This window comes from Cucumis melo, chromosome 9 (genome assembly GCF_025177605.1).
Source record: "Cucumis melo cultivar AY chromosome 9, USDA_Cmelo_AY_1.0, whole genome shotgun sequence".
Taxonomy (NCBI): Eukaryota; Viridiplantae; Streptophyta; class Magnoliopsida; order Cucurbitales; family Cucurbitaceae; genus Cucumis; species Cucumis melo.
In genome coordinates this window covers 9,196,983-9,210,435 of record NC_066865.1, presented here as the reverse complement: position 1 = coordinate 9,210,435, position 13,453 = coordinate 9,196,983, and positions in this window count along the sequence as shown.

Sequence of the window (13,453 nt, the reverse complement as noted above, 5' to 3'; positions counted from 1 at the left end):
TATTATTATTTGGAAATAATTGGGGAAGTTATTATTAAACTAAAGTTGGTTGGTTAAGGGAGAAATGTGGGGACCTAGTTGGGGTTAATAAGGAAAATTTCAAGAGATTTGGAGACATAGGAGGTGGTTGGTTTTCAAATTAATTAAAAGAAATAGAAAAAAAGATAAGATAATTTTTCTTATATAAAGCAGCTTTGGGACCCGTGCATAAGAAAAACAAAAAAAAAAGGAGAGAGGAGTAACTAAAGTCCTTCTTGAAACCCTAGCCGCCGAAACCCTAGCCGCCGACCCACGCCACACGCCCAGCCGCGCCGGAGTTTTCAAACCGAGTCAAGCCACCGCACGCCTAGGAATAGCTGCGCACGCCGCGCCGTGTCTGCAGCCGGAACTCGTCGCGCCGCTTCGATCTGAGGTAGAGCAGCCGAGCCGCGTCGCGTCGCTCCGATCAAGCGCTGAGGAGCCGCAGTCGATCCGTCAGCCAGCCGTGTCCGCAACGCCGTCGTTCACACGCCCAGCCACGTCGTGCCGCTTAGATCCGACGCAGCGCAGCCAGGACGTCCGTCAGCCAGCCGTCGCGTCGTCGCGTCGACTGAAATCCAGCAGCCAACGCCTCGCGCGCCTCCAGCCGTCGAACCCGAACCCAGAACCGCTCCACGCCCGCTCGCCCGAACCCGAAACCGAACCCGCGTCCGTGCCCACACGTGCCCAGCCCTCTCCGCGTGCAAGCCGCGCCGCGCCGCCTGCACTGCAAGCCGAGCCGCACGCGCAAGATCCCTGCGCCAAGCCGAGCCGAGCCGATCCCTATTCTCTTTCCAGCCGAGCCGCCAAGCCTAATTTGGCTCCTTCCACCTAATTTTTGGTAATTAAATTAATTATTTTGGCATTACTCAGTAAGACTCAATGTTTTGGACACTAATTAATTTAATTTGGAACTAAATTAAATTATTTTCCTTAAGGGACGTCTTGGACCAAGTAACTGCTGCAGCGTGGGATTTCTTCAGTAGGGGCTCGAGCACTGCAACCTCTTTCTAGGGTAAGTCATTTCAAATGAGTTTTGAACCGTTTGTCGTTGGTGACCTAATTACGAATTTTTGGCGTATTAAACAGTTAGGACCTCGTCGCTTGGAAAGCATACTGCCTCGTGGTTAGGACTCGTCAAGTAAATCTCCAGGTAAGAGATTCTACTACTAGCTCCACGTTTAGAATTATGAGATCACGTACACCTTCAAATGTGCATGTTAAGGACTAGACTGTACGATGCATGAAATCAATGATAGTATGATGCAAATGATGATATGGTTATATTATAGCATGTTGGTGTGATGACGAGAACTGTTATGGCTGTACGACGGGTGTCGAGATGGAGAGTGTAATGATGATTTATCTGTTATGTTATATGATGACGCCATGTGTATGTATACTGCGATTAGGGTACCTGTTAGCTTAACCTGTTAGAGTCGTACCTACATGGGTGTCCTTCGGGATCACCACCTATTTAGGACTGTGCGGTCCGACGGGACACCAGTCTAGCATGGATATAGATATGACTCGAGTGACTCGACGGGGTCCTCGCATCCCGATTGTTCTAGGTGTCCCCCGGGGCACCGAAGACCAGAGTTACGTTCCTACGGGAGCGCATGTTGCACGTGTTCGGGAACGTGCCAGAGATTGGGTACCAGTTACAGGACTCTGACAGGAAGTTAACAGGCACCTAGTAGGACTAGTAGTGGGTCCCTTGCTGAGTATTTTATACTCACTCTCTTCATGTCATGTTTTCAGGTAGAGGACGAGGCAAGGGCAAAGGCAAGCTGGCGAGCGACCCAAAGTGACCGTGGCGAGCCATAGGGACTTCTACTTTCGCTTATTCTTGTTTTTGACTTCAGTACCTGAGTTTGAGTATTCTTCATTATTTACCATCTTTTATGTAGATAGGGCCCGAGTAGGACTTTAGAACGCATTTCATTTTTGCATAACTACCTTGTTTGGATTTTCATAAATAAAATTTCTCAAACCATAGGCGTTTTACTAAATTTTATGACTGAAACCACTTGTTCTATATTTAGTAGTGACTTCGATTCAGTATAAGGAGTCGGGTCGTTACATAAAATCAAAACTTAAATAGTAAAAAAAGATACACACTTGTTTGTCATTGATCGTAGAAACAAGCCGACGAGGCCATTCTATAATGTTACCCAATGCTTGATTTAAAGTCTCTATCTTTCCCTTCACTGGATTGGGTATAGTCAAATTTTCTCCCGTAACCACGTCTACTAGAACTTTAACATTGGGACATCCAATGTTATCCTCAACTATCGTGGCTACTGCAACAATATTACTAATGGATCCTATAGACAATTGGCATGGTGTTCCCTTTACAAATATTAAAAGCATAGTTAAGAACAATTGATCCTATATAGTTAAAAAACTAAAAGTGACAACAAAGTCAATTACCTCCACTCCTTTGTTGGTAGGTGTGTCCTCATCGGCATCAAGATCTATATTAATACTTCCAATGGATGACCTCGAGTGATTACTTCTCTTCTTGTCACTTTTGCATATCGAGTCATCCTCCTCTTTATGACACATTTTCTCCTTCCCTTTTACTGTGTTGAAATATTGTGATTGAGAGACGAAAGCACCCACGCCTCTTACACGTCCACCGTGCTCCTTGGAACCCAATGCGTCAGTCAAGATGTCCTCATTTTTATTTGTTGCAACTAATTCATCCTATAAAACAATACAAGTATAAAACAATTCATCATCAGTTAGGTTAACAAAAGATTATATATTGTAATCATAAGTATACTTACAATCCGAGAGGCACAATCTCGAGTAGCATCATCAAAATAATCATTATTTTTTCCTTTCCGTGCTTCTTTCCAAAGAGTTGAATGATAGGAAACATCATGCGTTATTTTCTACAACAAAAGATAGATATTTAATTAACAACAACATATTAAGATAAATTCTTCAATTTAATTAGAAATACTCACTAGTTCATCGGCAAGATTAGCATATCCCTTACGTGACATGTGGTGATTGTATACGCATTTCGACCTTCTTTCCCTTTGAATACGACTATAATCCTGTACAACGTATTAGTTTGTAGGTAGATATCAAAACAATTCTAATTCCATTGAAAATTTAAACTTATTTACCTCTCATTCTTCACTTAGTCTAGCATCCACAAACGATTCCCAATCTTCTTGATTTATATGAGAATAGATTTTGGGAGGAAACTGCAAGAGTGATGGTTGATCCTTAGACGGAAGTATATACTTCTGAGTTAACGTGGTCTTGAACGTTCGAAACTTTCTTGATGCAGACATAAGTATAGAATGTTTAGCATTGGGTTGTAAATCGAACGACATCTACACAAAAAAAAGAAAAGCTTAGTTAAACTTAGAGTGTAAAGCAAACTACATTATATGAAAAACATAACAATAGAACTCATACCGATATACAATCATATATTTTATCTTTTAGCTCATTCGGAACTTCTTTCCAAGAGTTGTATGTGATAGGAATCTGTTGTCGAACGCACACACCAATGTAACTTTGCATTTTCTTAGACGTGGCTCCAACAGGTTGTCCGTGTTCATTAAATTGAATGGGCAACTTTTGCCCAGAATTTCTCACTAAGGCCAACTCAGACATAGTAGTTGGCCCACGTGGAACAAATGATTTCTTTCTTACTTCTGGAAGCATTTCTCTTTCATCCTCACTGCTATCCTCCATCTATGAATCTGCAAAAAATGGAAATACATTAATAAGCAAAGTCAACATACATAAGCATAACAATTATGTTACGAACTTAAACATAAATACATTATAAAGCAAAGTAATGACATACCATAAATATAGCAGTTATATTACGAACTTTAAACATAAATACATTATAAAGATACCATAAACATATCAATTATATTACGAACTCTAAAATTAAATACATTATAAAGCAAAGTAATGACATACCCTTCTCTACCCATCTACCCTCACAATCATGTCTAATATAAGTTGAATTTGTATCATCAGTCTCATTAGGTGTATCAACATTGGGCATCCTTTTAATGGTTTCGTAACCACACTCTTGAAGCATATCTCCTATTTCATCTTCAAAGAAATCTTCTTCAATAGTTCTTTGTGGAGATGTTAAAACCACCGACCATTCAGGATTTGTAGAATCTTGGACATAGAATACTTGTTTTGCTTGAGTGGCTAAAATAAATGAGTCTGATTTATGTCCAATACGTTTGAGATCAACGATGGTAAACCCAAGCTCGTCCACTTTGACTCCACTTCTATTGTCAACCCAATCACACTTAAATAAAATAAAAGATAATTGATGGTAATCAATCTCCCATATCTCTCGTATTACACCATAAAATGTCATATCTGACATGACAGGGTTTTTGTCCTTAGAACTAGAGACTTGCATCGTAGTAGCGGTTATACTAACTCCACTATTTTGAACTCTCCTAATATCATCACGCCTTTTTGTGTGATAGTGATATCCATTAATTATGTAACCAGAATAAGTGGCCACATCTGGAGAAGGTCCGTGAGCTATCCATCTTAAAGAAGGCGTGATAGAATTTTTAGGTACTTCGAGAGCAAGTGCAACCTACACAGTATATTGGATTTAGTTAGATCCAAAACAAACATAAAAGAGTATGATTGTAGTGATTACCCGTGTGGACAGCCAGCGACTGAATGAGCGATTATGCTCTTCTTGAATCCACTTTTTACTTCGAGCTTTACCAGAGTTAAGCTTACGCAAACTCTCCATATGTTGTCTGTCGTAAATAACAAGTTATTAAGTAATTACATAAACAACTTATATAGAATGAGAATAGATAGGATTTAGCACGTACTCGACGTATGGTAGAACATCATTTACATTCTGAATGACATAAAGATGAGCTTGATCTAACTGCTCCTTACTCGGTCTGATAAAAGAAGAAGCTGATAATGCTCTATCCATGTTTGAATTCTTTTTTATTACAGATGAGTTAAGTCCAATAGAACTAACTCCAGCAATAAATTCAGAACAGAACTCTATAGCCTCTTCAACAATATAATTTTCTACCATACATCCTTCTGGTCGATTTCTATTTCGCACGTAAGTTTTTAGGACTTTCATATATCGTTCAAAAGGATACATCCACCTTAGATGAACAGGTCCACAAAACTCAATTTCTCTTACGAGATGCACTACAAGGTGTACCATTATAGTGAAAAATGATGGTGGAAAATACTTCTCCAATAGACATAAAGTGACAACTACATCTTCTTGCATTCCTTTCAATTCTGATGTATCAATTGTCTTCTTACATATAGCATTAAAGAAGAAGCATAACCGAATAATTGCAAGTCTTACATGTTTCGGTAGAATACCACGAATTGCCACAGGTAGCAATTGTTGCATAAGAACGTGATGGTCATGCGACTTAAGTCCATACAGTTTCAAATCTGTGAGTGACACTAAACTTTGAATGTTCGATGAATAGCCTTCTGGTACTTTCAATTCAGATAGTGTCTTACAAAAACTCAACTTCTCTGCTCGAGATAATGTATAACATGCCGGGGGTAAAAAGATCTTTTTCTCCCCTACTTGAGGGGCTAGCTCTGATCTAATGTTCAATTCAACCAAATCTAATCGACTTTTTACTCCATCTTTGGTTTTACCGGGAATATCAAGCAATGTGCCAATGAGATTTGCACAGACATTCTTTTCAATGTACATCACGTCTAAACAATGTCGCACATCAAGAAACTTCCAATATTCTAATTCAAAAAAAATAGATTTTTTCTTCCAATAAGTTCCTGAAGAACTCATTTCACTGTTCTTTTCGTTCATAGTTCTCTTACCAAATGAGTGTTTGTACTTACTTGTTTGTATGAAAATTTCTTCCCCACTCAATGGTTCTGGAGCCAATTCTAATTCTTGTGCACCATTGAAAACATTCTTTTGTTTCCTATATGGATGATGACGTGGTAGAAACTTGCGATGCCCAATATATGCCATCTTCCTTCCTTTTGGCAAATAAATTGATGAAGTTTTCTCCCCACAAATTGGACATGCATGATATCCTTTGACTGTACAACCACACAAGTTACCATACGCAGGAAAATCATTAATGGTCCATAATAAAATAGCCTTTAGCCTGAAACATTGATCTTGATATGCATCGTAACATTCCACCCCATCATGCCAAAGTATTTTCAAATCATCACTAACGGAGCTAAATAAACATCTATTTCATTTCCCGGTTGTTTGGGACCAGATATTAGTGCAGTCAACATCAAAAATTTTCGCTTCATACACAACCATGGAGGTAAGTTGTATGTCACTAACATAACTGGCCAACAACTATATCTACTGCTAAGATCTCCATGCGGATTTACCCCATCTGTGGAAAGAGCAAGACGTAGATTTCTAGGTTCTGACCCAAACTCTGGCCATAAATTGTCTATTTTTTTCCATGATAATGCATCTTTTGGATGTTGTAATAGATCATTCACTTCTCTTTTTCTGCCATGCCACGTCAATAATTTTGATGTTTCTTTGCTTCGAAACATTCTTTCAAATCTTGGAATTGGAGAGAAATACCACATGACTTTCACCGGAACATTCTTAACCTCCTTCTTTGAATTTTTAGGAATCTTCCATCTTGACATACCACAAGAGGGGCATACATTTGCATCAGACAGTTCTTTCCTAAACAAGCAACAATCATTCCTACAGGCATGAATCTTCTCGTACTTCATTCCAAGAGTACACAAAATTTTTTTTGCTTCATAAGTGGAAGTAGGGCATTCGTTGGGGGTAGGTAAGATGTCAGAAATTAATTGTAATAACTCAGTGAAACTCTTATCACTCCATCCAAATTTAGCTTTCAAATTATATAACTTTATCAACGTAGATATTTTGGTAAAATTCGTACAATTAAGATATAATGGTTTCTTGGCATCATCTACTACTTCCTCAAAATTTTCTGACTTGTCATTAAAATAATTATGTGCAGCCTCAAACATTCCAATTATGTCATCAACATCATCCTCGTCAATTTCTTCTTTTACACTACTAAAGACACTTTCATTGTTTCTCTTTATTGGTAGTGATTCACCATGAAAAATCCATTCTTGATAACTCTGATCGATGCCGTTAAAAAACAAGTGATCTCTAATTATATTCACATCTAAAGTTTTTGCATTCACACACTTTAAACAAGGACAGGCCATAACATTTTGACGTCTTTGAATGCTTCAACCCATTTTTAATAAACATCTCAACCCCATAAGCATACTCAGATGACGTTCTATTCTTTTGCATCCACGACTTCTCCATATTATATAAGATGCAGTTTAATCTAAAAAAAATCAACAAAACAACGAAATTAAGTAAAGTTAAACTGAATCCATATTCCAAAAACTAACAAGTTCTATATAACCCTAAACCTTATTCTCTGTATTCCAATCAGGTTTCGAACTATAATCATGTAAAATGAAAAGACAAAAAATAATAACAAAAGATATATCTCTTAGAAGCAAATTTAGTTCTACATATCCTCAGGCATACTTAAGTTCTACATACTTCCACAAGAAAGAGTGGTAACTAAAATTAATGTTAGAGCATACATGAAAATTTTCAAATAATACATAATGCCATGTCAAAAGGGGGTATGATGGTCTAAGTATGGAACTAAAGTTTTTAATGATTATAAAAAACTTTACTTATTAAAAATGTTATTATTGCATGTTATGAAATGAAAGCCCATGTATATATTATAGCATAAGGAAAGACGAAATAGATGATCACAGAAAGGATAGAAGTTGAAATAATTTCGGAATGACAAAAAAGGGCCCATAGCTAGGCATCTAAATCTTTTATGTTGAAGAAGAATAAATGAGGAGCCATGTGCCTAAAAGCCACAAATCTTTACCCTCTAAAAAAAAGAAAAAAGAAACAAATGCCAAAATGAGAAAAAAAGACAATAGAATTTGAAAGAAGCTGAGCTCATTATATAGCCCATTATTATAATGATAAGTCTTGTCCAAAGTTTGAGTTTGAGCTCTTACATCTAAACTACTAACACACATTATATACATTATTTATGACATTTTGCTTTCATTATATCTTTTGTCTTTTTTTTTCTTGTTTTTTTCTTTCTCTTTTCTTTTAAGATTGATCCTCACAATCACCATGTTCAATGATTTGTGGATATAAAAGATAATATTCTTTAAGAGAAAACTCTTAAAGTTGTTTCAAGTAACAATAATTGTTGGAAGAAGAGCAAGCTAACCATGCAAAAATGTTTGGTTGGAGATAGAGAAGCTTGTTAAGACACTTATCATCTAACATGAACAAAAGTGATGTGAGAGTCAGATAGGAGAGGAAAAGAAAACTACAAAGAAAAAACTTTGGACGTAAATAAAAATAGTTTACTGAAAGAGCTCCATAGTTTGGATAAAAATAGACACAAGTTAATTTTATTTGGTGTTTTCGTTTTTCATCTTAGTAATACCATAGATGTGCATGCTTTTGGTTTGGTTAGATTTAGGCAAAATCATTAATTAAATTGAATCAACTAGTTTCGAAAATTTGTGTGTGAAGAAACCAATTTGAAGCACGAAAAGGACAACAATGTCATCACCAACAATAAGGAGTGGCTCATCTTTGACGATAAGAGAAAATAGGTGAGAATAGACATGGATCATAAAAGATTGTCACTAACGGAGAAGAACACAAAATGAAAATCGATCACTTTAGAATTTAGGACATTTCAAACTCATACAAAACCTAATTATTCTTATGAAGAGAGTAAATGAAGAAATCCATAATCTTACCCACGTTAATAACTTTATTCTCAGTTTTACACCAAGCTTTCACGATACATTACAACAAACAATACTTTGTGAGAGGGAGAATAAAGCTTTCACAGCTACAATACACTCGGTTCATGAGATCAAAAAGTACAACTACGATACGATACACTCAGTTCACAGCTACGATTTCATCCTAATTTCGAAAGTTTTACACCAAGCCATTTCATCCTATTCACAGCTACCATAAACTCAGTTCAAGAGATCAAAAAATACAACATCATTCACAGCTATCATAAACTCAGTTCAAGAGATCAAAAAATACAACATCATTCACAGCTACCATAAACCCAGTTCAAGAGATCAAAAAATACAACATCATCCTATTCACAGCTACCATAAACTCAGTTCAAGAGATCAAAAAATACAACATCATCCTATTCACAGCTACCATAAACTCAGTTCAATAGATCAAAAAATACAACATCATCCTATTCACAGCTACCATAAACTCAGTTCAAGAGATCAAAAAATACAACAAACAATAATAACAATAAAGTACAAAAGAATGATTTAAAGAACAGCCATTTCATCCTTATTTACAGCAATCTAAATCGAAATCAAAAAACATGCTAAAAACCCGAAATTACAAAAATCGCGACCACTTGAAAGAAGATGGAAAGTTTACCGTCGTTGCTGTGAATGTGAGAGGGAGAATGAGAATGTGAGAGGAAGACGCGGACGACCAGACGAGTTTCTTTAGAAGGAGAGAAATGCGGCCGAATTTGATTCCAAGGGTGGGCGAACAGAACAACAATCGATCGGAATGGTGGCGGCGATAGAAATGGTGGTGGCGATAAAATGGCGGCGTCGATTAAAATTGTGGCGTCGATCGGAGAAGAAATGAAGGAGATTCGGAGAAGAAATGAAGGAGAATCGTTCGTTCGGAGAAGACGAGTCGAATGAATCGAATAATAGCAGACGGTCGAAAAGGTAAAGTAAGAGAGAGAAAGTTATTTTCACAAAAAAAATTAAATGGACCTTTAATGTCGGTGGAAAACCGACATTAAAGTGTCTATTTTTTCACAAAATAAAAATATTAAAATTTAAATTTAAATGGACCTTTAATGTCGGTTCTCAAAATGGCGGACCTTTCATGTCGTTTTAAAACCGACATTAAAGCTTAGTCTTTAATGTCGGTGGAAAACCGACATTAAAGATCCGCCTTTTCAAAACCGACATTAATGTTCTTTTTTCATTTTTCCCAAGCGACATTAAAGCCTATATTTCTTCTAGTGTCAAAAAACCTATAGGCTTTGACTATTTAAAGACATAACCTATAAAGACACATTCATAGGCTTTACTAGCAAGTTTTCTTCTTCTACTACTTGTTATGATTAGATACATTTGAGGCTACAAAATTTTAAATCAGGAAGTGATTACAATTCTAAACTATTCAGAATTAGTTCAAAATTGGCACACCCTATTCTAGGTTTTCCCTTCTAACCTAGATCGTGACATGATAACACTTTTTGAACACGACCTTTTTCAACCTAAAGGCAAGCGAATAGGTTTTATAAAATTCTATAGAAAATTCAACAACATCTCCCATAAAATATATGGGTTAGCCAAACTTGAAAAGGGAGGAAAATTACCCCACACACACATATTCAAACTCAAATTAACATTGAGTATGTCCCACCACACACTCATCTAAACTAGTCTAGAACCTTAATCAAAGTTTATATCCAAACTAGAAATTTAGTTACAAAAGAATTATAGTCTATTAAGAGATCTCTTAAAATACATGTCCATAGCGTGACTCTTGCTACTTCTAACCACCCCATGATGTAAAATAAAATTTAGGTACAAACAAATACAAAAGAAAAAAAAATCTACAATCTCTGTCAATGAGCTCAATGAATGCTTGGACATTGACTGTTTCTGTGGGAGGGAGGGGGGAAGAAAACATTAAAAACATTAGCACTAAAACTTAGTGAGTGGCAAGTTTTTAGACGTAAAAAATTTGTCCATTGAAAACTTGTTTACTAAATGTGAAGAAAGATATATTTCAACCTCAAAATAATAACGAAGAACTTCTTGGTCCAAAAGTACCATATGTTAATGCAATTGAAGCACTTATACATTAATAATACAAGGCCAAATATTGGTCTTTTAGTAAATTTATTAGCTAAATACAGTTCATCTCCAACAAAAAAACATCGAAAAGGAATTAAGCATATACTATGATATTTTCGAGGAACAATTGATATGAGTGCATTTTATTCAAATAAATCAAACCTTGACTTAGATGATTTTGTAGATTCTAGATATTTATTTGATCTACACAAACTTAGATCTCAAACAGATTATCTATTCACATGTGGAGGAATTGTTAGATCATGACGATTAGTGAAACAGACAATAACAACTACTTTCTGAAATAATGTTGAAATTATTACAATGCACGAGGCAGGTCAAGAATATGTATGGCTAAGATCAATGGCTCAGCATATTTGGGGAATATGTGGCTTATCTTCTAGTAAAAATCTACAAAAAATACTATAAGAAGACAACACGACATGTATAACTCAAATCAAATGAGGTTATATTAAAGGAAATAGAATGAAGCATATATCACCAAAGCAAAAGTTTGAAAGGTTAGACAAAAATATCTAGTGAATGGGGTCTTTTATCTTTTATTATGAACAAATCAAGCTGCTGAATGGCCTCATAATGGAACATGAGAAAATCAGCTATATCAAAAGTAACTTCATCATTTCACAATTCTTCATATCGCATGTCTTAAGCATGATGAATATTCATCATTCTACGCATTTGGTTTACACACATGTACCCTTTTCCTTGGCTCAAGCGTTTACTACACTCTTTTACCCAATTACGACCATGCAGAATAAACTCGGCACATTAGCAATGTCCATCAATTCCACTACGCATTACGCGTCTTCTAATGCCAGTATGAGACATTATATTCAAGATCACACAACATGAATAGAACATTCTATTCTAAATCACACAGCAATAATAAGGCATTCTATTATAGATCACACAGCAAGAATAGAGCATTTTACCCCATATCACACAACAAGGTAATGCATCTTATCCTAGATCATACAATAAGGATAAGGCATCACGTCATCAAGGTTGCAAGGTTAGCTTACCTCAAAACATGACATTAGATCTCCAGCCAAGGTCCCTATACCAGTTCCGGAATCCTGATCGGGATGAGCTTGCCCCCACCTCAAATCTTTAAGCACCTTCTAATTCTCTCTCTCTTAACAAGATCAGTGTAAGAAGTATTTTCAGATGACTCGTGCTCTTTATTTATAGATCTTTACATGCGGGTCTCCCTATACTGAAATGATTTCTCTAACCGACGATGAAAAGTGGCCCAATCTAAAAATGCCACGTGTCTCTGACGCACCTTAATTTGAACTCAGGTTGGGCGGCCAGGTCCCATCAATTGCCGACCTATATCTTTTGCATCACATCACTGTCCTTAGGTGAAGTAGACTGACTTTACTCATCCAATCGCCACACCCCCTTCTAGCATTACGGTTCTTATCGCAATTTAGCCCTAGCTAACACTTCTACGATTAGAAAATCTCCTGCGTATCATTCTTATCGCAAGGCTTTTCGTTGCATTGGCTACACGGGATCGGAGCCTTACATGCCCATCCCTAGTCACTCCCTCCACATCCCATCTACATTGCCAAATGTCTTAAAGATACACACTCTTAGTGAACATGTAATCCACCTCACGCTTGTCAAATTGCCTATAAATAGTGGCTTTTGGTGGATTTATAAGACATACAAAAATTGGTTGAAGTTCCAAAAGTCTTACAGATAGTGGAAGTTTTTGAAAAATTTTAAGAAATTAATTTAGTAATTATTTATTATTATTATTACTGTTGTTATTGTTATTATTATTATTTCGTATTCCCGTTGTGCCTCGGCCGTGTGTCCATCATGCTCCTAATTTTTACATCATAAACTTTATAAATTTATATTAAATTATAATTAAAAATAAAGTGTAAAAGTTTTAGAATGTTAATAGTTTTGCAAATACCTTTTACAAGGGTATTCGATATTTTGTTTGTTATAAGGAAACAATAATTTGTACCTTCCCTTAATTTGTATTTCTTCCTTTTTGGACAAAAACCAAAGTTGATTTAGACCTGAAGTAGAGAATTTAAAAATAGAAATTCGAAACAAGATGGTTCAATAAAAATAGAGTTGTATTTTATGTTTTTAGATATGTGTTTGGTGGGGATTAAAAAAATGGATTCTAGTTTAAAAAATGTTTAAATGTATCTCGTGCTATGTATTTATAAATCATTAAATTATATTTACTTATCTACTAAGATTTAGTTGACAATAAGCTGTTATTAATTTATTTATGAAAATAATTTATATTTAAAAAATTGGTTAAATTGTAATTTTAGTCTCATTCTTAAAAAAAAGTTAAAGTTTAGCCTATAGTTTGATAAAACCTCATACAGCCTTGTGATTTAACAATCTTCATAAATAGTTCCTATGAGCAAGACTCTTTTATATTATTTTATCAAACCAAAAAGACTATTATAAAACATGGAGACTAAACTCT